The sequence below is a fragment of the Ambystoma mexicanum genome, chromosome 9 (assembly GCF_040938575.1).
Source record: "Ambystoma mexicanum isolate Mex_15411 chromosome 9, UKY_AmexF1_1, whole genome shotgun sequence".
NCBI classification, from domain to species: domain Eukaryota; kingdom Metazoa; phylum Chordata; class Amphibia; order Caudata; family Ambystomatidae; genus Ambystoma; species Ambystoma mexicanum.
Genome location: NC_090931.1, coordinates 577,216,713 through 577,238,599, shown reverse-complemented (window position 1 = coordinate 577,238,599; position 21,887 = coordinate 577,216,713). Strand labels below are relative to the sequence as shown.

General features: G+C 46.8%; 1 long non-coding RNA gene across 1 annotated transcript; it reads left to right on the top strand.

The window, feature by feature from the left end:
• The first annotated feature begins 7,573 nt into the window (after positions 1 to 7,573).
• Positions 7,574 to 16,222, top strand: LOC138489673 (uncharacterized). The gene is made up of 3 exons (XR_011274863.1): positions 7,574 to 7,692; positions 10,438 to 10,705; positions 15,789 to 16,222. It is a non-coding gene; the product is annotated as an uncharacterized lncRNA (long non-coding RNA).
• The last annotated feature ends 5,665 nt before the right edge of the window (positions 16,223 to 21,887 follow it).

The window sequence follows — 21,887 nt, the reverse complement described above, 5'->3', positions numbered from 1 at the left end:
GTTTGGTTTCCTGTAGCCCATCTGGGTATATGGCTTTGCTCTACGCCTCTTACGGAATGACTGTTTTCGCCCCACTCTGAAGTATGTTCTCTAGTACCCCGCCTTGGTGTGTGGTATTTCACTGTCAATCTTGGGCTATATTGCCTCTTGCCCCAGCTGGGGTAAGCTTGTTCTCACCCTGATCTGGCATATTTCTTGTGTGACCCCACTTTGGGGTCGGGTTACTTTCACCCTTCTCTGAGGTGTGGCTGCTGGCTTCAAGCTTTGGGGTATGGTTGCTTCTATGCCACTTGGGGCTATAACTTCTCCCGTGCCACCCTGGGTTATGTCCCTTCTCACCCCACTCTGGCATCCTTTTTTGGAGTATAGTTTCCAGTGGCACCCCATCTGGGACTTTGGTTTATTATGCCCCCCGCCCCCAGGTTATGGCTTCTTGTGGCCCACCTTGGGCTATAGATTCTCATTGTCCATCTTGGGCTAAACTTCCTGTTGCTGCAGCATTGGGTAGGCTCAGTCTAACCCCACTATGGAGTATTAATCTTGTGGCATTCCGTCTTGGGGTATGGTAGTGTTTACCCTTTCCTGAGGAATGGTTTCTGGCTCCTCAGCCTATGGTATGGTTGTCCTTCTCCTCCCCAATCTCCCGGAGCCACTGCGTACCTTGCTCTCCATTGCAGTCCTCCTCCGTCAAATGGAAGTCTTTGGAGTAGGTGTCAGCAGCTTCTCAGTGTTTTTTTTATGTCTGCCACAGTAAATGTCATGGTCTCCCTCTCTCTGGCCCCTCACAGTTTGGTGGTCTTCAGCTCCTGGCCCACTGTTGGTCTCTCGAGTATTCCTGGCTTCCGCACCCATTGGCATCTTGCCTTTGTGTGGGCCTCTCTGCTCTGGGCAGCGCCACACTATGGTCTTCTTGGGCAGCAGCACGGCCTGGGTATTGGGCAGGACACCGCCTTGGGCAATGGTGACTTTGCCCGGCAGCTTGTAGAGCTCCTCGTTGCGAATGGCGAGCTGCAGGTGTCTGGGGATGATGCAGGTCTTCTTGTTGTCCCAGGCGGCATTACCGGGCAGCTCAAGGATCTCAGCAGTCAGGTACTTATGCAGAGCAGCCAGGTAGACGGGGGCTGCGGCTCCCACCCGCTCAGCATAGCTCCCCTTCTGCAGCAGCCTGTGCATATGGCCTACTGGGAACTGCAAGCCTGCCCGGGAGAAGAAAGTCTTGGCCTTAGCACTGGTCTTCCCTCCTTGCTTTCCTCACCCAGGCATGATGTGGTAAGTGGGCGTGCGAACGTTCAAAGAGAAAGCAAAGGGCATTTCAGCACCAAGAGTGGCTAAAAGTAAAGGACCAAAAACAATTCTAGAATGAGTTAGAATATTACAAGTAATGTGTGTATTACAATAGGAAAAACATCATTTGATGAAGCCAGTCTGGTCCTCATAATTAAGGTATGGCATACGTCTGTCAAGGCATTTAAAAATAATATTATACATTTTAGAATCCGAATTGATTAGGGTAATGGATCGATAGTTCTTGACGAGTAGGGGATTTTTTTCAGGTAAGTGAAAAAGGACAAAAACGGCTTCAGAGAAAGATCCGAGGTGCTCTCCAAAACATATAAAATAGAACTGCAGGTCAAGCAAGTGATGAGACAGAATATTACTAAAAGCATTCCAAAAATCAATGGAGATATTATCAAGTCTTTACCCACTTTAAGGGCACTGATCGATTGCTTAACTTCATCAATAATGAAGTGCAGGATTAATGACTGTCCAGATATATTGCAAAACATTATCAGTTGGAGTGGTAGTGTCTTTGGAAGGAGGTTGCCATACAAGCCAAAGAAGGTTTGGGAAATGTAAGTTTACTCTCTGAATTCATAATAGCAGTGATCTTTGTTTTCTCGTTCTTGTGTTTCAGAAATTAGGTTAAAGGTTTACTGGCTTTGTTAGAGCGACCACACTATTAATCTTTGACTCGTAAAAGAGACACGCATGCTTTCTCAGCACAGATCTTATTAAATGTGATACGTTTGGCAACTAGATCATTGGTTGTATCATCTGAGGAATTATTCCAAAAAGAGGCTTCAAGGGTTGTAATAATAGAACATAAATTGGATGATCTAACCTGGCAATGTTACCTTGAAGGCATCCCAGGTATTACGGATAGAGGTTTCATCACTAGGGTTGTTATTAAAGAATTCAGAAAGCAAGTTCTTAATGTTCTGACTAAATATATGGTATTTCAAAAGAGCAGAGTTAAATCTCCAGCTATTAATAATAATGAGGGAAGTGTCCCATTCAGGGGCGTAGCAAACTTGTGCATGGTTACAAACTGTCATTGAATCTATTTGGAATGAGTGAGTGGCAGACAGCGGGGATTTATTAAAAACCATAATCAACACATGAAGAAAATGTGGCAGGTAAGGCATATTCTTTTAGATCACAAATATAAAATCATAAGATGTCAACAAATCAAAGTTAAAAGCGTATGTGTGATTTTATAGTGGAGTTTCAATCTAAGGCTTTGTTAGAGCCACCATACTATTAATCTTTGACTCATAAAAGAGAGACACATGCTTTCTCAGCACAGATCTTATTTAATTTGATACGTTATGCAACTTGCTCATTGGTTCTGAGGACTGATTCTAAAAAGAGGCTTCACGGGTTGTAATAAGAGAAGATAATTCAACAGATTGCTTCTAGTATAATGTATTTTTATGAACAACAAATTGGATGATCTGAACAGGCAATGTTACCTTGAAGGGATCCCATGTATAACGTATAGAAGTTTAATCACTAAGGTTGTTATTAAAGAATTCAGAAATCAAGTAGCTTCCCTTTCATCGCTGTGACACAATGGAACTACCTTCCCCCACGCTTAAGGACCATCGAATCTCACACAGCCTTCAGAAAAGCCATCACCATGCTCCTGTTTGTCTAAAAGGGTTTTCAGAACTCCTGTTGCCTCCCATCTCCTGTCTTTCTCTTCACTTAGCCATTAAAACGCTCTGGCCTGGAGGAAGGGGTCACAGAACTCTGGTTGACTCCTACCTGCTATCTAACCATGCACTTAGGCATTATACATTCCATGCGTGGCTGTTTTTGTGTGAATCATGCAACCCTCAAAGTATCTGTTTTGTTTTGCACCTTGCTTAGGTTCTGCTTTCGGGCTGCAGTGCGCTTTACAAGTATAATAAATTAATAAGCCATTAATGTTCTGAATAAATACATGGTATTTTAAAAGAGCAAGAGTTAAATCTCATTCTTATTAATAAACATGAGGGAAGTGTCACATTCAGGTCCGGAGCAAACTTGTGCATGGTTACAAACGGTCATTGCATCTATTTGGGACGAGTGAAGGGCAGATATCAGGAATTTATTTTAAAAAAAGTATAATCAACACGTAAAGAAGAGAAATGTGGCAGTTAAGGCATATTCTTTTAGATCACAATTATAAAATCGTGAGACGTCAACAAGATTTATTTCTATCAAAGTTAAAACCTTATATGTGATTTTTTTCAGCGGAGCGTGGGAGAGCGGTTGCCGGTAGCCCTGAGGGAACTGCAGGCCAAGGAAGCCCTGCCTGGCCCTTGCGGGCCTCCGTGAGTTGATTTTGTGCCTAAAATTGAACATTTGCTTTCGCGCTCTGAGCGCGTTGTTGTGCCTGCTCCCCCCTCCCATTTCCTGGTCCTCCTCTCCCTTCCCGCCTCCCTGCCCGCCCACACCACCCTCCCCTTCCTCTCCTCCCTCTGCCTATAACCACCTCCTCCTGGGCAGCCCTTTGCCCGGCAGCCCCCTGCGGCTATGGGCCCCAAGGCCAAGGGCGACTCCTATAGTTGCGGCTCCCTGTGTGTTCGCAGGTGTCCTCAGGAGACGCTTGGCGCCGGTACACCTTGGTTAGCTCCACCTGTTAACCTGTTAACACTCACAAACTTAGGTGGCCTCTCCACTGGGTACCTGATGTGCATTACTGTGTTCACTGTGTTCTGAATCTGTGGTAAACAAGGGTTTTTCTCCCCCCGCAGGTTTTTCAAACTTAGGTGGCCTCTCCACTGGGTACCTGATATGCATTACTGTGTCCACTGTGTTCTGAATCTGTGGTAAACTAGGGTTTTTCTCCCCCCGCAGGATTTTCAAACTTAGGTGGCCTCTCCACTCGGTACCTGATATGCATTACTGTGTTCACTGTGCTCTAAATTTGTGGTAAACTTTGGCTTGCTGCTTGTCCTACCCCCCCCTCACTCCCTCCTATCCCATGGTGCTCTCTATCTCACCTATCTTTTCTAACTGCTTCTCCATTGACTATCCTACTCTCCGCACTAAATCTGGTAGGAAAAGTTTAAAAAGGACATCCTGGTCTCCAACCCAGGCCTCCCTATCGCTGACACCTACACCAGTGCCTCCTCTAAGGAAACTCTCACTGACATCCTCTTTTTCGTGCCTTCACCTGACCTATGGACCCTTCATATGGTCTCTGTGCTCTCTCCTTTCTTCTCTTCTCCCATTAATGGTGGCACCCGCTGGGACATCCTCTTGGCCTCCTTCCACTCCTCTAAGGCCATCATTAATGTCTACGCTAATGGGACCGTCTTGGTCCAAGGCCCCCAGGCCAATCTTCATCTCTTTGATAGACGCTTCCCGCGCCTCATCAACTTCCTTTCCTCGCCTGCTGTCTCTCCTCCTCTGTCCTCAGCTACCTTGCCTCTACCCTCCCTCCCTGACCCCTCCCGTGCTCCTCCTTCTCCTCTGCAGGGCATACCTCTGATCTGTACCCCTCCCCTGAAGTCCTTCAAAGATGGCAACCTTCTCCACATTGCCACTCTTAACTCTCGCTCTGCTGTCAAACATTCCTCTGATATCTGCCGCCTTCTTGAGGAACTGGACCTTGACGTACTCGGTCTCACTGAGACATGGTTCACGGCCAGCTCTGTCACCAGCTTTGACACACTCCTACCTGACGGCTACAAGATCCTCTCTGTGCCCAGGCCCAACCGTGCCGGGGGGGTGTGGCCCTTATCTTCCCTGAGTGGATTCCTGCCACTGTTATTCCCACGCAGACCTACTCCTCTTTTGAATGTCTTGTCTGCCGCCTCTCTCTCCTAGCCATTCCCTTACCGTGGCTACTATCTATCGGCCACCTGGTCAAATTTCCTCCTTCCTCTCCGAGTGGGCGGAACTCTCCTCCTCACTCCTGTCCACTCAACTCCTCTTTCTTGGAGACTTCAACATCCACCTGGATGCCTCCTGTCCCCCCTCTGGACTCTTTCACGACCTCTGCGACTCTCTCTCACTCTCTATTCTCCCGTCTGGGCCAACCCATTCTGCTGGGCACACTCTTGATGTCCTCATCTCTTCTGACCTTCCCCTCTCTGTCCCTCTCTCCACCCCTCTCTCCTGGAGTGATCACTTTCTCCTCTCACCTCACCCTCCCTACCCCTCAGGCAAAGCCACCCTCATCACTGCCATCTTCCTTCTTGGTCATCCGACCCATGAAGCGTGTGTCAGTTGAGACTTTCGCTGCCACCTTCTCGCCCCCTCTTCCCCCCTCGGCTGACTCCCACCCTGACACAGCCCTCTCCACTCTCTACTCTGCTATATCTGATACTCTTGATATCCTTGCCCCTGTTATGAGAATCCGCCTGAAGCCCAAAGCCAAATGTAACTCCTGGTATGACTTGGATCTCGTCACCCTTAAACGTTTGTGCAGGGTGGCAGAGAGGAAATGGCCTGCTTCATGTTCATACTCTGACAAACTGGCCTGTCGCCTGCTCCAAAGGCAATACCGGCTCTCTGTTCTCACCAAGAAGAGAGCCCTTATCCAAGCCCGCATCACTGCGGCATCTAACAATTTGGCTGAACTCTTTAAAATCTGCAAGGAGCTGGCCAACCCTGCTGCATTCTCTACCTCTCCTGTCCCCTCCCAGGCCCTCTGTACGGCACTGGCCTTTCACTTCATTTCAAAAACTCAGGACAGCTTGTCCTCACTCTCCTCCCATCACCTCCCCCCCTCTATTCCCTGCCCATCCTCTGGCCCTTCTGCAGCCACCCCTCCTCTCTCCTTCTCTGCCTTTCCCCTTTTTTCTGCTGATGAGGTTTCGAGACAAGTCCGATCTATGAAAGTCTCGTCAACACAGGTCCACCCCTGCTCCTCCAAAACTATAAAGGACCACATCGACTCCTTGGCTCCTGCCCTTGCTGACTTCTGCAATCATTCCTTCGCCTCTGGAGTCTTCCCATCCCCTCTAAAGCACTCCCTTGTGCACCCCCTTCTTAAGAAACCTGTCATGATCACTGCTTCCAAGGAGCCAGGACCAGCCCAACGTCCTTGGAAGCAGGCCCCTAACCCTAATCCTAGGCACCAGCCAGTCCCCACGGGGACCTTTTGGACCTTGTCCTGGCGCCGGTGGCACCAGGCTCATCAGAATCATCGGTCCCGGCACTGGAAGCGCCGGGCTCATAATATGTGTGCAGATGTTTGGGTGGACTTACCTGCAGCAGACCATGCTGCTTACTTACCAGCCACTTAGAAGTCCTCTGTGAACAGGAACTACTTTCTTACCTGGGTGGGGCAGCGCCATTCCCTGGATTCAGCTTGGGGAAAGCTTCTAGAACTGGAACTCTTTTCTTACCTAGGCGGGGCCGTGGAGGAAGAAGCCTCATCACTCCAAGGCTATTTAAACCACACCCGATAGAAGAAACGTGCTTCACGTTATTCTGCATCTGCAGCAGAACGCTCACCGAGTCTGTTCTTCTTTCGATCCTGAATCTGCAAGAATCATACTCACCATTCCTGTATCCAGTCGACAGCAGCACCTGCAGAGACAAGAAACAGCAGGTTAGCAAGGCAGTCTTAACTCAGTGCTTACTCACCTGATCCATCGGCTGCGGTCATTTCGGCACGCTGTATTTTCGCCTGTGAAGACAAAAGCATTGTCATTACTTACCGGCACTCCGTGAACTCTGGAATTCTTCACGCTGCATCGCCGCCTGCGGAGATAAAAGCATTGTATTTACTTACGGGCATTCCGCGGACTGCGGCGCTGCAAACAAACTTCTGAAAGACAAAAGAAGAGACATTAGACAGGTATTTAACTTACGCTCATCGCGCTCTTCACAATAGAACGCCTGCAAATACTCCGGTGCCTCTTCAACACGAACCACGCTGCAAGGTGAAAAACAGCTAGAGCGCTTGCATTTACACACGCATTTCCAGGCGCTTTATTTCATCTTCCTCAAGAGTTCTGCAAGCAAAAGGGGAGAAAAGCATCATACGAAGTCCTGCCTTGCACCTAAAGACTCTAAAGACTATAAAGACTAAAAAGGTGTCTGGAAACTCACCGCTCGTGCTATTAACGACGGTAACGGTCCTCTGAGTCCAAGAGGCCTATGTTTCACCAGTGAAGGAACTGGCAACAGCGCCCTGCATCAGACGCAGATGGAGAGTCCAGCATTCACCTATCTAAGGTGAGCACGTTGACCAGGGGGCTCTATGGAGAAGCTGGGGAGAGAGAGGAAGAGAGGCAGTACACAACCCAGACCATTAACCCCTATATTCTTTCACCTGCAGAAACCTCACCCTATGAGTTCGTCACACAGTGCGAAGAGGTTCGACCCCAGAAGCCCATCGAGTCCTGCACATCACCTTTCGAGTCACAGACACCTTCCTGCCACGACCTGTGCCTCCGTGGGAATCAGGTGAGCGTTACAAAACCCTCTTCCGACCCGTCCTGCCCAGCTAACTATCGCCCTATCTCTATCACTCCTTTCCTGGGCAAGCTCCTGGAGAAACTTGCCATCTCCCAGCTTAATCTCCATGCTGAATCTGTTGGTAGCCTTCATGACCATCAGTCTGGCTTCAGAGCTGCCAGAAGCACGGAAACTGCTCTCCTGAACATCCGTGAGGACCTGCTCTCGAACCTTGACTCTAACATTCCATTTGTTCTCATTTTGCTTGATCTCTCTTCTGCCTTTGATACTGTCAACTATACCATCCTGCTCAACCGTCTCCGTGATAACCTGGGTATCACTGGTCAGGCTCTGGCTTGGCTGACCTCTTCCCTCTCAAATCGACCCTCCTAGGTCCAACTGGGGTCTTTCCTGTCTGACATCTTTTTCTCTACCTGTGGTGTCCCCCAGGGTTCTAACCTCTCTCCCTGGCTGTTCAACCAGTATCTGGCACTTCTCGCCCACCACATTGCTGCTCTCTGCCCCAACTTTCAGTGCTATGCGGATTATACCCAGCTCATTTTCAGGCTACCCTCAGCCTCCTCTTCTCCTTCCCTCATCTCTGACTGTCTTTCTGCTATCCAGGAATGGTGTGCCGCCAACAACCTCTGCCTTAATGCCAGTAAGACCGAGATTCTACTCATCGGCACACCCACTCCCTCCTTCCCTGCAGCTCTGTGGCCGGCCTCTCTTGGCCCTCTTCCTGCTCCTACTTGCAAGGCAAAAAACCTCGGGGTCATCTTCGACTCCACACTCTCCTTCTCTCCTCACATTTCTGACGTTTCTTAGAAGTCATACTACCAGCTGCACCTCCTCAGAGGTATCCTTCCTTTCCTCTCCTTCCCCCCAAAGCTCACTGTCTCCAGAGCCCTGGTTCTCTCGAAGCTGGACTACTGTAACAGCCTCTATCTAAATCTGCCTGCCTCTACTCTCCGCCCTCTGCAACTCATCCAGAACAGGACTGCGAGACTTGTCCTTGGCCTCAAGCCCAGGGACCGTATCTCTCCAGGACTGAAATCGCTACACTGGCTCCCTGTGGCTGCGAGGATTAAGTTCAAAACCCTCTGCATTGTCCACAAGGCCTTCTGGGGCCTGGGGCCAAATTACCTTCAACTCTCCCTTCCTTAATATCTTCCTTCTCGAGCACTTCGCTCTTCCGCCTCCAACTCCCTCAGGGTCAGCCACTTCTCCAAGCAGCGAGTTCAGGGGAGACCTCTCTCCGCTTCACGGGCCTCCCTCTGGAACAGCCTTCCTGCCTCCCTGAAACTTGAGGAGAACCATCTCCGGTTCCGGAAGCACCTCAAAACCTTCCTCTTTGCTTCCGCTTTCTCTCTCCCTCTCCCCTGCTAAATCACTGAAACTGTACTGAATCAGCAACTGGGCCACTCACCAATCTCGGTCCTTGGCCCAGCCACTCTCCCCTGCTCTGCCTTCCTGGCAACCCCTGTACTGCGGGACTGTATCTGTATCCCTACAGCCCCCCTTCCCAGCACTTGTCTGCACTTATCTTGCACTTGCCACCTGCTGGCCCTTATTATTTATCTTGTTCATTACTAACTCTGTACTGCACTTTCACCTCTCCCTTTCCCCCTTGCACTTTTCCCGTCCCCCCTACCCATGCACTTGCGCGATCTGAATGACACCTGGCCTAGTAGGATCGTTGTCTGTCTCCCCTTGTTCCACCCTCCCTGCCTTGACGGGTCTTGAAACACTTGTGTATAGGCGCGTTACAAATGCCATATCATATCATTTTATACTGGAGTTTCGATCTAAGGCTAAATCGTAGCTTTGATTATGATCACCATATAAAATGAAATCATCAAAGTTACAATTAATAATCTTCTGTTTGAAGTCATTCTAAAGAAAAGGGCCAGGGGTTGTCAGAGCACATATATGAACAATGGTGATAGAAATATTGTTAATAAGAGCATAAAGGATAATCCACAACCCTTTGCCGTTTCTGTTAGGGTGTCAATAATCTCAAGAGCTGGGGTTCAAACTGGTCTCCAGGCTTCTTATGTTGGTGGTAAGGGTCTGGCTGTCAGACTTCATCCTAAGACTGGTGATGGACTACAGAGCCTCAGGCATCCTCCCAGTCTCTCCTCTGGATCACAGAGCTGTTGGTTGCACCTATTTTCGAGGGTCATTCCTGTTCCATCACTCAGCCTCCAATATTAGTCACAGCCACCCCCATGTCAAATTAGCACTAAGACATTTTTGGGTCATGTCTAGAGATCGAATTGGTGGCTTTTTGTGATGTCAGACCACTCTCTATCCAATTTCTTAAATGTCCTATATGCACTTAAATCAATAGGCACTCTCCAAAATGCATTCTTTTCAGCCAAAACTTATCTCCACTTGGTTTTCAACTATGGCTCTCTGTGGAAATCAAGCACAAACACCTTTTTTTCATGGGTGACAGAATATGAAGAAGGGATGTGTAACATATTGGTCCCTGCTGTGTGGTCACGCTGCCCGTTTGGACTCAGTTAGGCGGTGTGCGTCTCCCTTCCTCCAACGCTGGAGGTTGCCTTGGAGATGCGGGGCTCGCGTCTCTCGGCTCCGCATCAAGTCACGTGTTCGGTCATCTGATCGCAGCACGTCGACGTCCCGCCCCCCGGCATAACATTCATAAATGCTACTGGCGCAGGAAATGCTGCTTCTAATTACTGTTTCTTTCTATTTCCATTTTGTCATTGTTATTTTGTGTACCAGACCACGGAATTCCGACTCGACTTCTCTACTTGCCTGCTCCCTTTGGATTTTTTTGAACTGGCCCCAGTCTCTACGGTTGTTGCCCTCCAGGCCTCCTCTCCTGTTGCAGGGTCCTGGAGCTTGCTCTTGTACATTGCAGCTCCTAATGCTTTGTACTTTTCAGTGGCATCAGCAAGCTCCATTTTTCCAATCTTGCTGTTTTCACGGGCCGTTAATCTCCGCAACGTTCTTCCATGATGTTGGATACCTGGCCCTGCTTATACTTAAGGTGAGCTTTCAGTACTCCTGCTTACTATTTTTTGATACACTGTTTCGCTTCTACTACTTGAGTGCAGAGTGTCAAGGGTAGTACAACATTGTTTCTGTAAACCTTTTTGGGGACTTCCATCTACGTTACGAACCAAGTGGATCCTTGATCTTTCCTTCCTATGAGAGAGTACTCCTGCCTGGAACTGTATTCATTGGAACTGTTGTGCATTCTGGACGCTATCCTGTTTGGTGCACCATCCCGGCTCCAGTTGCATTCTGCTTGCCGCCCGGGTACTCCGTCGTACTACGCTACCCCTTTGTTATTTTCTCCTGTCGTCGTGTCCTCAATTACTCTGCTCCCTTCCTGCCTTCACATAGGGTAAGATTCCACAAGTGTGTTATATTCCTGCATCATCTTACAAGTTAGGGGATAGCTGGTTCTTTATTATTTCCCTATTTCTCTTAGCTATTGGCTAACTTGCTGAGATCCATTCCACACTATCCTTTTCCTGTCCAGGGTTAAACAGGTAGATAATACCAAGGGGAGAATTGTGTTTAATCCAGTACTTTCCGCTGAGTAACTGGTTTCTCGTTTTCTTTACAACCTTGGTATAGCTGTGTGGGTGTCCCTGCTCTTTTGAGTAATCAATCGCTCTGTCTGTTACACTACACAGCAGAGGGGTATATTCCATAAAAGAGATCCTCAAGAAAACACCACAGCTTGGGCTGAACTATTGTCTGGAGCAGCTCCCTCTTATCTGCGGATTCGAGGTCGAGCAATGCCCCGGCCAGTTCAGCTATCGGTGAGTAACAGGATGTTGGATAATGAAGGAAAATACTGACTCAAAGTTCAGAGGTCTTCTTGTATTTTAGGGGGCTTACATGCCTTTCTGGGATGTTGTAGAGGTAATATTACCATGTACATCTATCTCGGATCAAGACTGTTCGGGGTGGAGGTTTAGCAGATGTTACAAAAGCTGCAGAGGTGTCATCTGTGCCACCCAGAGTCAAGTTTACTTGATGCAAGGACAACCTGAAGCTGGAGTATAAACAAAAAGTGATGAAAGATGTCTGGTTCTGGAATCAACCTGAGAACTTATTGGCATGGCTTATAAAGAGGTAGGAAGACACAAAAATGGTTGGTGAAGTTATAGTTATATATATAGTAGTAGGGCTAGATAACTGTTGTAAAGTAACTTCTGTAGTCGTCTTAGGTTAATTAAGTAAATACTTTATTTAAGTTACATAAGATGTTATCTATGAGAGACCACCGGGCCCCATCACCCAGGCTCAACTGACAGCATTGGAACACTGGAGCGAAGCTCATAGTAAAACATTCCAGGCACACTCAGTGTTCCAAGCCATCTAATAGTTCTGCATAAAGAAACATCACAACACATCTCCCTTTCTATCGACAAATCAGAGATGAAATGTCCAACGCACTCATCATGCATAATATCTCTTCCCTTTCCGATGGCAACCTGTCAGGGAGATGTTTAGCTCGTTCACTGGTCAACCTTAAAAAAAACGCTTTGCTGGAGGATCCACTGAACATATCACTGTATGCATACCTCTCCTCACATAACACTTCCAGGAAGGACCCATCCCAAGGTAAACCTTCATGGACATGTCACTAAGGTGAACTATACTGATGAAACATCATCTTATAGAGATGATGCAACTCCAAACATCTGGGCGGCACCAATGTCCACATGGTATCGGTCACCCACACACATGTGGAAGGATCCTCCCTACCAACGTGATACTAACCAAAAACACTTGGGGTATATAATCAGCCACCTCCATATACTTTGGCCTACTCAAAACATGGCGCTAACTCCTCACACAATGGGACGCTATCCCTTCATATAGTGGGACGCTATCCCTCCTCAAAGTGGGACGCTATCCCTACATACAACGGGACGCTATCCCTACATACAACGGGACGCTATCCCTTCAAACAGTGGGACGCTATCCCTACACATGCTTCAGACTTCAAAACAGTGGGACGCTATCCCTACATATAACGGGACGCTATCCCTTCAGACAACGGGACGCTATCCCTTCTCAAACGGGACGCTATCCCCTCAAACTGTGGGACGCTATCCCTACATACAACGGGACGCTATCCCTTCTCCAACGGGACACTATCCCTTCAAACAGTGGGACGCTAACGCTACTCTTAAATGGGACGCTATCCCTACATACAACGGGACGCTATCCCTTCAAACTTCAAACAGTGGGACGCTATCGCTACTCTTAAATGGGACGCTATCCCTAATCAAATGGGTTGCTATCCCTATTCAAAGGGAAAAGTATCCATACTTGTCCGCACCACGCAACCATGGAGATCCACTCCTACTTCATGCACTCTCATAACTGTGCCATCGTATTCACATATAACTACATATACCCTTTAAGACATCTTGCAGGGTAAAGTAATCCTAAAAGTCCATGCTGTTTTCCAGCCGCAAACCTAAAATGCCTCAAAACGGGTTACTCCTAGCACATTTCCATACTCTTTCTACACACTAAATGTTGCTCATTCCTTTCCGACACTCACATAAATAAGAACCATATTCTTATGAATAAGTCCATTTAAGTTCATGTTCAGCTGCAAATCCTGCAAAAGGTTAAACTCAAACACTTTCTACCATCCACCACACTTCTTCCAGACACACACCTCTCTAGTACAATGTCCATGCTCACTTTCATCCATATACTGTTTATAGTACACACTGAAACTTCATCCTATATCATGAAACAGTAAAGGATACATGGCGAACTTCCCTTCTGAGCCACATGCTCGTGGTTCAATGCTTGAAACCTCACTTACACCACGAACGTTCAGCTCAGTTTGAAACTTGCACTGTTCCCACGTGTGAAACGCTCGTGGTGGTTAACTTCACTTGACAAATCAGGAGTAAACTTCATTTTCTGCTCAAACGTTGAGGCGTACTGAGCCTTTCACAAAGTCTCCAAATCCCGTTCACCTCAACATATCCAATCTGCAAATTTTTCTGTGTCACTTGCTTACCACTTTTCCAGTGCGGCTTCCAAGGTATTAAGACAAAACAAAACAAGCCGGTTCAGATGTCACTAGCTCCTGACCATATGCGGATTGTTTCTCCCCCATCGTCCAACAGACACGGGTCTTGCATATTATTTCTCCCCCATCGTCCAACAGACACGGGTCTTGCATATTATTTCTCCCCCATCGTCCAACAGACACGGGTCTTTTGTACTTTCGCCATCGGGAGCCGGACCTATCGCCACTTTACAATCTTCCATAGTTCCTGCAATCACATCTTTTCATAACTTCCGCTTTGGCTTACTTCCGCTTCTACTATATGCTTGTCGCTCGTCGTTAATCCACGCTCGGCGTTTAAGCTTTCTTTTGTATGACGACGTCTGCAGGCTCACGCAATTTAGGGTCCTTTCCTCTTCCTCCACGTCGACTTCAGCTCCTCCCGTATCACTGAGTGGCCATTTCACTGACCCTCCACCATGATCATCAAGACCGTTATGGCAACCACGGTTCGCATCGCCACTATGACGTGACTATCCCAGTTTCGCCATCCCCAGTTGCTTGTTGTGTGACGTCACCAGTCACTGCTCTGTACTTGAGCGATGCAGATCTCCTCCGGCCAACCGTCATTTATACGGTAACACACTGCGTCTCGCCCCAACACAAATCACCGACAGCTCCCAGGTGATTTTAAACGTACCACAAAAAACTTGGTACTGTTGATTGCTTTCTTCTCTAGCATTACGTGCCCTACATCTCTGGGCACGATGGAGCAATTCGTACTTCTCACTTTCAGTCTTTCTTGTGTCTCTTTTACTGTGAACACACAGAACTATTTTCACGCTATCAGGGCTCCGCTTTGATTCCCCTTTCACCTTCACCCCTTGTGGCTACTGCGCTTCTCTGTGGAAAATGCGGCGCTAGGGCTCACTAAGGAGCTTCTCCCCTTCCTGTAATTCAGGGACCGCTCTGCTCGCACCGGGGCTTCCTCATACAGCTTGCTCACTTCAAATTTCAGACTGCCACGTCCATTCATAAGGGCGCCGGGGCTCCTTTCACAGCCCCTACTCCACCTCTGCTTGTGGTCCAACAGGGGTTACTGCACTTCTCGCCCACTTGGCTGCTGTTTCTGATTTGCTTGAATGTACTTCACACTTCATTCTTACGGGGCCCTCGCTTCGCATTAGGGTTTTATTTTCTTAAAGAGCTTAACTTCTTCAACTCCCTGTCTCTTTCTAACCCCCTACGCTCTGCGCCCCTGGGTGATGGGACTTACTTCTGGATGGCTGGGGGCAGTGGTCTCTCTCCTTCTTCTGCTGCTCCCCCACCACAGCTTTCTTCATCTCTGCGTGGGTTCTTACTATCCCATCCTCGTCGCCATTGTTGTAAAGTAACTTCTGTAGTCGTCTTAGGTTAATTAAGTAAATACTTTATTTAAGTTACATAAGATGTTATCTATGAGAGACCACCGGGCCCCATCACCCAGGCTCAACTGACAGCATTGGAACACTGGAGCGAAGCTCATAGTAAAACATTCCAGGCACACTCAGTGTTCCAAGCCATCTAATAGTTCTGCATAAAGAAACATCACAACAATAACAATGATCATAACCTTAACTTTCTATTATTTTGGAGCATAACTGTAAATGGAAAATAAAGCAGCATTCATGTTTTAACTCAACTGACTGAACCTAGCCAAGGGAATCTTATTCCAATAACAAATACCTCAGATGGTCATCACTTCAGAAACACCTGCTAGAGCTAATTCCTTAGGAAACTATTGCTTCCCTTTGTGTTCTTTTTTTCAGTAACACTGGTGAAAGCTTATCAAATACTTATTTGACCATTGTGTAAACCTCTGTATGTAAAATACTTATTACATTCCTCTCAAACTAACCCTGAACTGAATAGAAGAACACATTCCACTCCTTGCAGGATGATGGTCATTATTCCAGCTGTGAGTAACAAAGCACTTCCTCCAAACGATGGTTCTCATCTTCTTTCGCCTGTTTTACCATTCGAGTGACCAACAGTAATTAACGACTGTATAACAGCTATATTTCTATTTCCATAGATTCTGGGACATCTGCTTCTGTACACCAGAATGAGGGATGTCTTCCCAAAACAAATCCAGCACTGACAGCTGGGCACATATCCATTAGAAAGAGTATGACTGCTGCTTTTTCTAAACTGTGTTCCTGCAGAAGTCCAAGCAGAAATTCATACAATGAATCAAACAAATTTGTATATATGGCCAAGCAATAATTTGGAAAATTGATGAAACTCATGTATATTGATTGTTATCTAGCTATATTTTTTGCTTGGTGTAGGCCATTAGAAATGTGTCTTGATTTGGACTTGTACATTGAAATGCAGTTGTCTTCTGATTAGGAAATATGTGTATAGTTATGAAATACAATACATATTGTACATTTACCCGAACTCTCTTTTGTTTGAATAGTGTGTGTATAGTTGTAAAATAAAATAGACTTTTAAAAAGGTACTGTTTCATTAAATAAACAATAAGAAATAAATCAAGCCCAATAACTTGAGAGAAGAAGGAATTAATTTGGGTCCATATGCCTGTAGGAAGCACATATTTTAAAACTCAGAAGTAGAAAAGGTCAACAGCTTGTAATTGATAATACACATACACACATTCAGTTATATTCCACAATCACTTTGTTTTATTCTCAGTGACGAAATGTATGATCTTTTTCCAAGGGGAAAGCTCTGTCCTATGGTTGAGTGCAGTTTACAAATGTCCCTAAAACAAACCTGGGAAAAACGGATTTATTTTACAATACAAAACAACAACTCCTGAGGCAAAACACAATAAAAGAAAAATATCAGGACAGTCTTCCAAAAGTTGCGCCAGCCGAAACGTCTTCTAAAGTTTCCAGGAATTCACTTTGTTAAACAGATTCATCAAGCTTCACACAGAGGCAATAGTAAAGCTACCTAGAACGCCAGCAAAGCCACACCTCCAAAGCACAGTGAAGTGAAGCATAGCGAAGGGCCTGAACCACCAACAGAAATGTACAACGTGCAGAAGGCAATAGAATGGGATGGTCAGCTGGTTGGAAGTCCCAGATTGGTGGAGTGTGGTCAGCAGGTTACTGGGGCTGTGGAAACAAAAGGGAGCCCATTGTACCAGGGTGGAGACCTCACCCCTCCTTCCTTTCCTTCCCAGAATTTGTTGGGTCTTAATGCTGCTGTACTTATCAAGAGAGGCAGTTTCGATTGGTGGTCCAGGAAGGCAAAACAGGATGCCAGGCTTATGGATTCTTCAAGAGGCATGTTGTTCAATAGGAGAGAAGAGAGGCAGAGAACCAGAAGGGACTGCATTGATCTGAAGTAAGGTAGTACGTTGGTGCTAGGCTTATTTAATATAGGGATACATGGCCCTGGATCAATGCTTACATGCATTTACATTCACACAGATCTGGAGGCAGACAGATGCTATAGCAGAAGGCTGTAACACCGGCAGGTTAGAATACCAGCAGAAGCTACCAAAGGTTCAGGCAGTGCAAAAGAAAGTGATGCAGCTACTGTGGCAATTGCCTATATGAGGATAAGCCACTGACGAGAAGAAGCAGGACCAAGGTCGACCGAGTGTGCAAAGCAGAACCAGAAAATGACGTCCACTTATGCCAAGAATGCCTGGCGGAGCAGAATAAAGAGAGGGGAGGTAGGGTGTCCAGGTGCAGTATCTGCTTGTACCAGGAACAACTGCTCTGGAAACAAAGGCAGTAGTACAAAATGGAGGCCAGAGGCACCAATGCATCAGGAATTACTGTGTTGCTAGGAGCAAAAGCTCATTCCCCTGGCTCTTAACTAAGAGCACACAAAAAGTGCCACTGTCCTTCCTGCCACAGAGCCACACACAGATCCACACACCGGAGGAGTCTGACATTTTACTATTGTTCCTGGCGCTCATTGTCTCTGTGGTTCTCGCTTGCAAAATGTATGTGGCTTGTTTCCGCTCAGATTCTTCGTGCTTGTTCTGCAGATGTCGCTGTGTCTCCTTCACTTGCCATAAAAAAGGTGAATCTTCCCATTTCCTAGCAGGCAGAGGCAAGTGGGTCCACCAGCCCAAATGTCCATAGAGAAATTATGAAGCTTTTGTCACCTCCATTAAATTTGGCCCTTATTTCTACTCTCGATAACTCCTCTCCAAACTTACCCTGACCCTCTTCGGTGCCACACCATTACCTTGTTCCTCCTCCCACAGTGGTTTCAAGCCTTTCTATTCGGGGCCTAAACCTTATCACTTTTTTGAGTGATGTGTGTTCTCTCATTCCTTCCAGCTCCTGCTAACTAGTAGCTCAATAGTGTTGAATACCTCCTCCTGATTCTCAGCCTACTTCTGCCATTTCTCTACTGCCACCACCTGACCTACCAGTTCCTGATGTTACCCCATGCCAACACCTGGTATTCTCCTCTTTCACCACCTACTGCTGTTCACCACCAACCCCCTTCTGGTGTTCACCTTCTGACACCTCCTGAAACTCCCCACCTGACATCTACTGATGTTCCTTCTCCCACTCTTGTTTCCATTCTCTATGGCTGTTTCCTCCTTCACTCCAGCCTCCATCTCTGACTTTCTTCCTATATCGCTACATTGCTACAAACATCGACCACAACCTTTTTTCAAACACCTAAACTATTAACTCTTCATGTGTGCATTATAAACCCAGGCCTCCCATTGGGCAGAGCTTTGGACATAGCACCATACCTAAGTGGACAATGTTGGCTTGTGATAGTGCACCCGCATTAGAGTTCATGTTTCAGGTGTATGGCATTATTTCCTGTTTTTTTTTTTGTGGACCCAGGCACAAAGAGCCTGGTCTGCCGTCTGGAAATTCCAGTTTCCCTCCGACTGGGCCCATGCTTGGGGCTCTTAGATCAGAGCTCTGGTGCTCCCTGACTTTACCACAGAAGCGGTGCGCACATGTTTCTTGCTGTGTATTTGCAGGAATGGTGTGTTCACTGTGGTAGCGGTGTGTTTCAGATTGCTGCCTGCCCACTCAGGCAACAAGAGGGAAAACGCCACTACTCAAGTTTTTACTAGATCTGAGGTGCCCATAGTACATAGTTTTTCCTTCCATTGGGCCTCATTTACAAGTGTGGTGGTCTGGAATTATGGGTGCTGGTCGCACCATATCAGCACCCATTTCCAGACTGCCCTGCAGGGCATAACAGCTCCCGTCCACAGAGTTTTCACGGAAACACCGGCACCGTTAGCAACAGTGTGGACGTCCTCATTCCCATGGAGCACTATGGGGCTCCATGGGAATAAGGACTAAAATTTTGCAGCACATTCATTAGGCTATTCAAGTGTGTGCTGCATCTTGCATGCCCCAGAAGGAAGAGTTGTGCATTAATTAAGAAAGGTCGGAGTAACACCTCTTCATTAATTTTTAAGGGAACGATAAAAAAAAAATGATTATGCAAGGTTGGCAGTACAAATTAGCGGAATATGGAGCGGACAGGAGACAAGATGTGAGCCTTTAAGTGCGTATGGAAAATGTGCTATGTAGAGGAAGAGCGAATAGTAAGGGGGAGAGAATGGCAATTAAATGAAGCACCGAGGATGAAAGAGCAAAATCAAGAAGGAGGCACAGAGGGTTTGGGAACAGCAAAGTGATAGGTAGACTGGGAGAAAAGGGAATGAGTGGGGTAGTAGGAAGAGACAAATGAAACAAGATATAGGGTGGCAAGACCATTCAGACAATAGAGAGGATGTGAAACAGTAGAACAAATTACTTATCTCCGGTAATATTCTTTCGACTGGATGTTCCTCCCACATATTCCTAATATTTGAGTAAGTCTCTTTGCAGCTTTGGAAACCTTTGTCAACTCATGGCCCTCAACGGCCTCCATTCTGTACTTGGACGTGATGTTGATGCTGGTATAAGTAGCCCATTGCTTCAGTTCTATCCCCCATGATGCTCAGCCGTCTTGAAGGTATGACCCAGACATTGAAAGAGAGGAAGATGCAATAATGGAACTTCTCGCCAAGATAGAGAGTAGAATGGGAGGGTGATGATGACTACGTGGGAGGAACATCCAGTCGAAAGAACATTATCATGGGTAAGACATTTTGTCTTCGAACGGATTTTGTCCTTCCACTTATTCCTCATCTTTGATAGATAGACTGCCAAAGCAGTGTGCTGAAAGAGGTGGAAAAAGAGAATTTTTATTGTTGATTAATGCTGTGAAGCACAGCTTTACCAAATCTTGCCTCCCTACATGACATAGAATCCAGACAATAATATTTGCTGAAAATGTGCAAAGAAGACAACATTGCAGCACTGCATGTGTTCTGAACCGGCTCCCCTCTCTGAAGAGTCAAAGAAGTGGCCACTTCTCCGGTGAAATGCACCCTCAAACCATCAGGGGGGTCTTTTCCAGCCAAAGTATAGCATTCAGAAATGCATAAAATTATCCAGCAAGACATTTGCTTGGTGACAGCTTGTTCCAATTTATGACCTGACAAGCCCGCAAAGAGCTGGTCAACTTGCCTGACTTTGGCCATTCTAGTAATATAGAAGCTTAAGGTCCTCCTTGGGTCTAAACTATGCAGCCTCTCTATCTACCGAGCTAAATGGAATTCCAATACCACTTTAGGCAGGACAGAAGCCCCTTATCCTTAAAAAAGGTTGTGAAAGGTGGTTTAGGAGAAAGAGCCTGAAGCTCACTCACAGGACAATGTCATTGTCGTTAGAAATAATGTCTTTAGGGTTAGCATTCTGAGTTAGAAAGAATGTAAGGTTCAAAAGGCACTCCCATGAGGCACTTTAACACCAAATTCAAATCCCATACCGGTACAATAAAAGGGTCCGGAGGAAAGGTATTCATCATTCCCTTCAGAAAATGAACTACTATATGGATTTCAAAAATAGGAAAACCCTGATCAGGTGAGTGCTTAAAAAAGAAGGCGCTGCTAGGTGACCCTTAACCATGGAAACATGAAGCCCCTGATGGGCCAAATGTAGTAAGAATGGTAACACTGATGGAATGTTGCAATTAAAAGAATCAATATTCTTAGTACTGCACCAGCTGCAAAACTTCCAATGGCAGCAGTACAGAGACCTTGCTGATGGCCTTCTGGCCAAAAGCAACACCTCCATTACATCTTCTAGGAAGGTCTACAATCCTTGTATTCTACCCTCTCAGAAACCTGGCTTGAAGGCTCAGGGTGTTGATTGCTAGGTGAAGGTTGCGACCTCCCTCTTGCAAATGCAGATCCTCTCTTTGGGGAAGATGAACTGGAGGGCAGATGGCCAACTCTCAGAGGTCCTTTCTCCAGGCTCAATCCGGAGCAATCAGGATCATGGATTTCCCAAAATTCCTCAACCTCCTGATGACATAAGGTATGACAGGGAATGGTGGGAATGCGTACAGGAGTGGAAAATCCCAGTTCACTATGAACACATCCACTAGAGTTCCACAGAACATTTGCTGTTGACACTGGACGCAAACAGATCCACTTGAAGGGTTGCCCAGAGGGCGAAGATCACCAAAAGAACTTCCTAAGGTATTTCCCACCGGTGGGAGACAGTGGTCTGCCTGCTCAGAGCATCCGCTGCTGTGTTTTCTTCTCTGTCTAGGTGAACTGCCAACAGAGAGATTCCCTCTCGTAGTGCCCAAAACTAGAGATGCGTTGCCTCTCTGCACAGCGGCAGTGAACCTACACCTTCTCTCTTGTTGAGATAATACATGGCCATTGTGTGGTCTGTCATTATCAGGACAGTCTTTCCCCGTACAGAAGGCAGCAAAGCCACCAGCGCTAGTCTGATTGCTCTCAGCTCTAAAAGATTTATGTGAAGTTTGGACTTCGATGGAGACCAATGACTGCTGATTGGCAGGCCGTTCATGTGAGCTCCCAACCCTGTGAACGAGGCGTCTGTCACAACCGTTTTCTCTGTCCATAGTTGCCAAAAAACGTTCTCCTTTCATCACGTTCTACTGACAGGCCCACCATAGGAGATCCTGTGCGACCTTGTTTGGAACCATCATTTTGCCAGAGAACTGTGACCACTGGGATCTGAGGGCCCATTGAATGGACCTCCTTCTCAAATGGGCCTCTGGCACCAGGAAAATGCAAGGTGCCATAAGACGAGCAACCTCAGGAAATCGAAGCCTGGAAGATATTTGGCACTTTGAA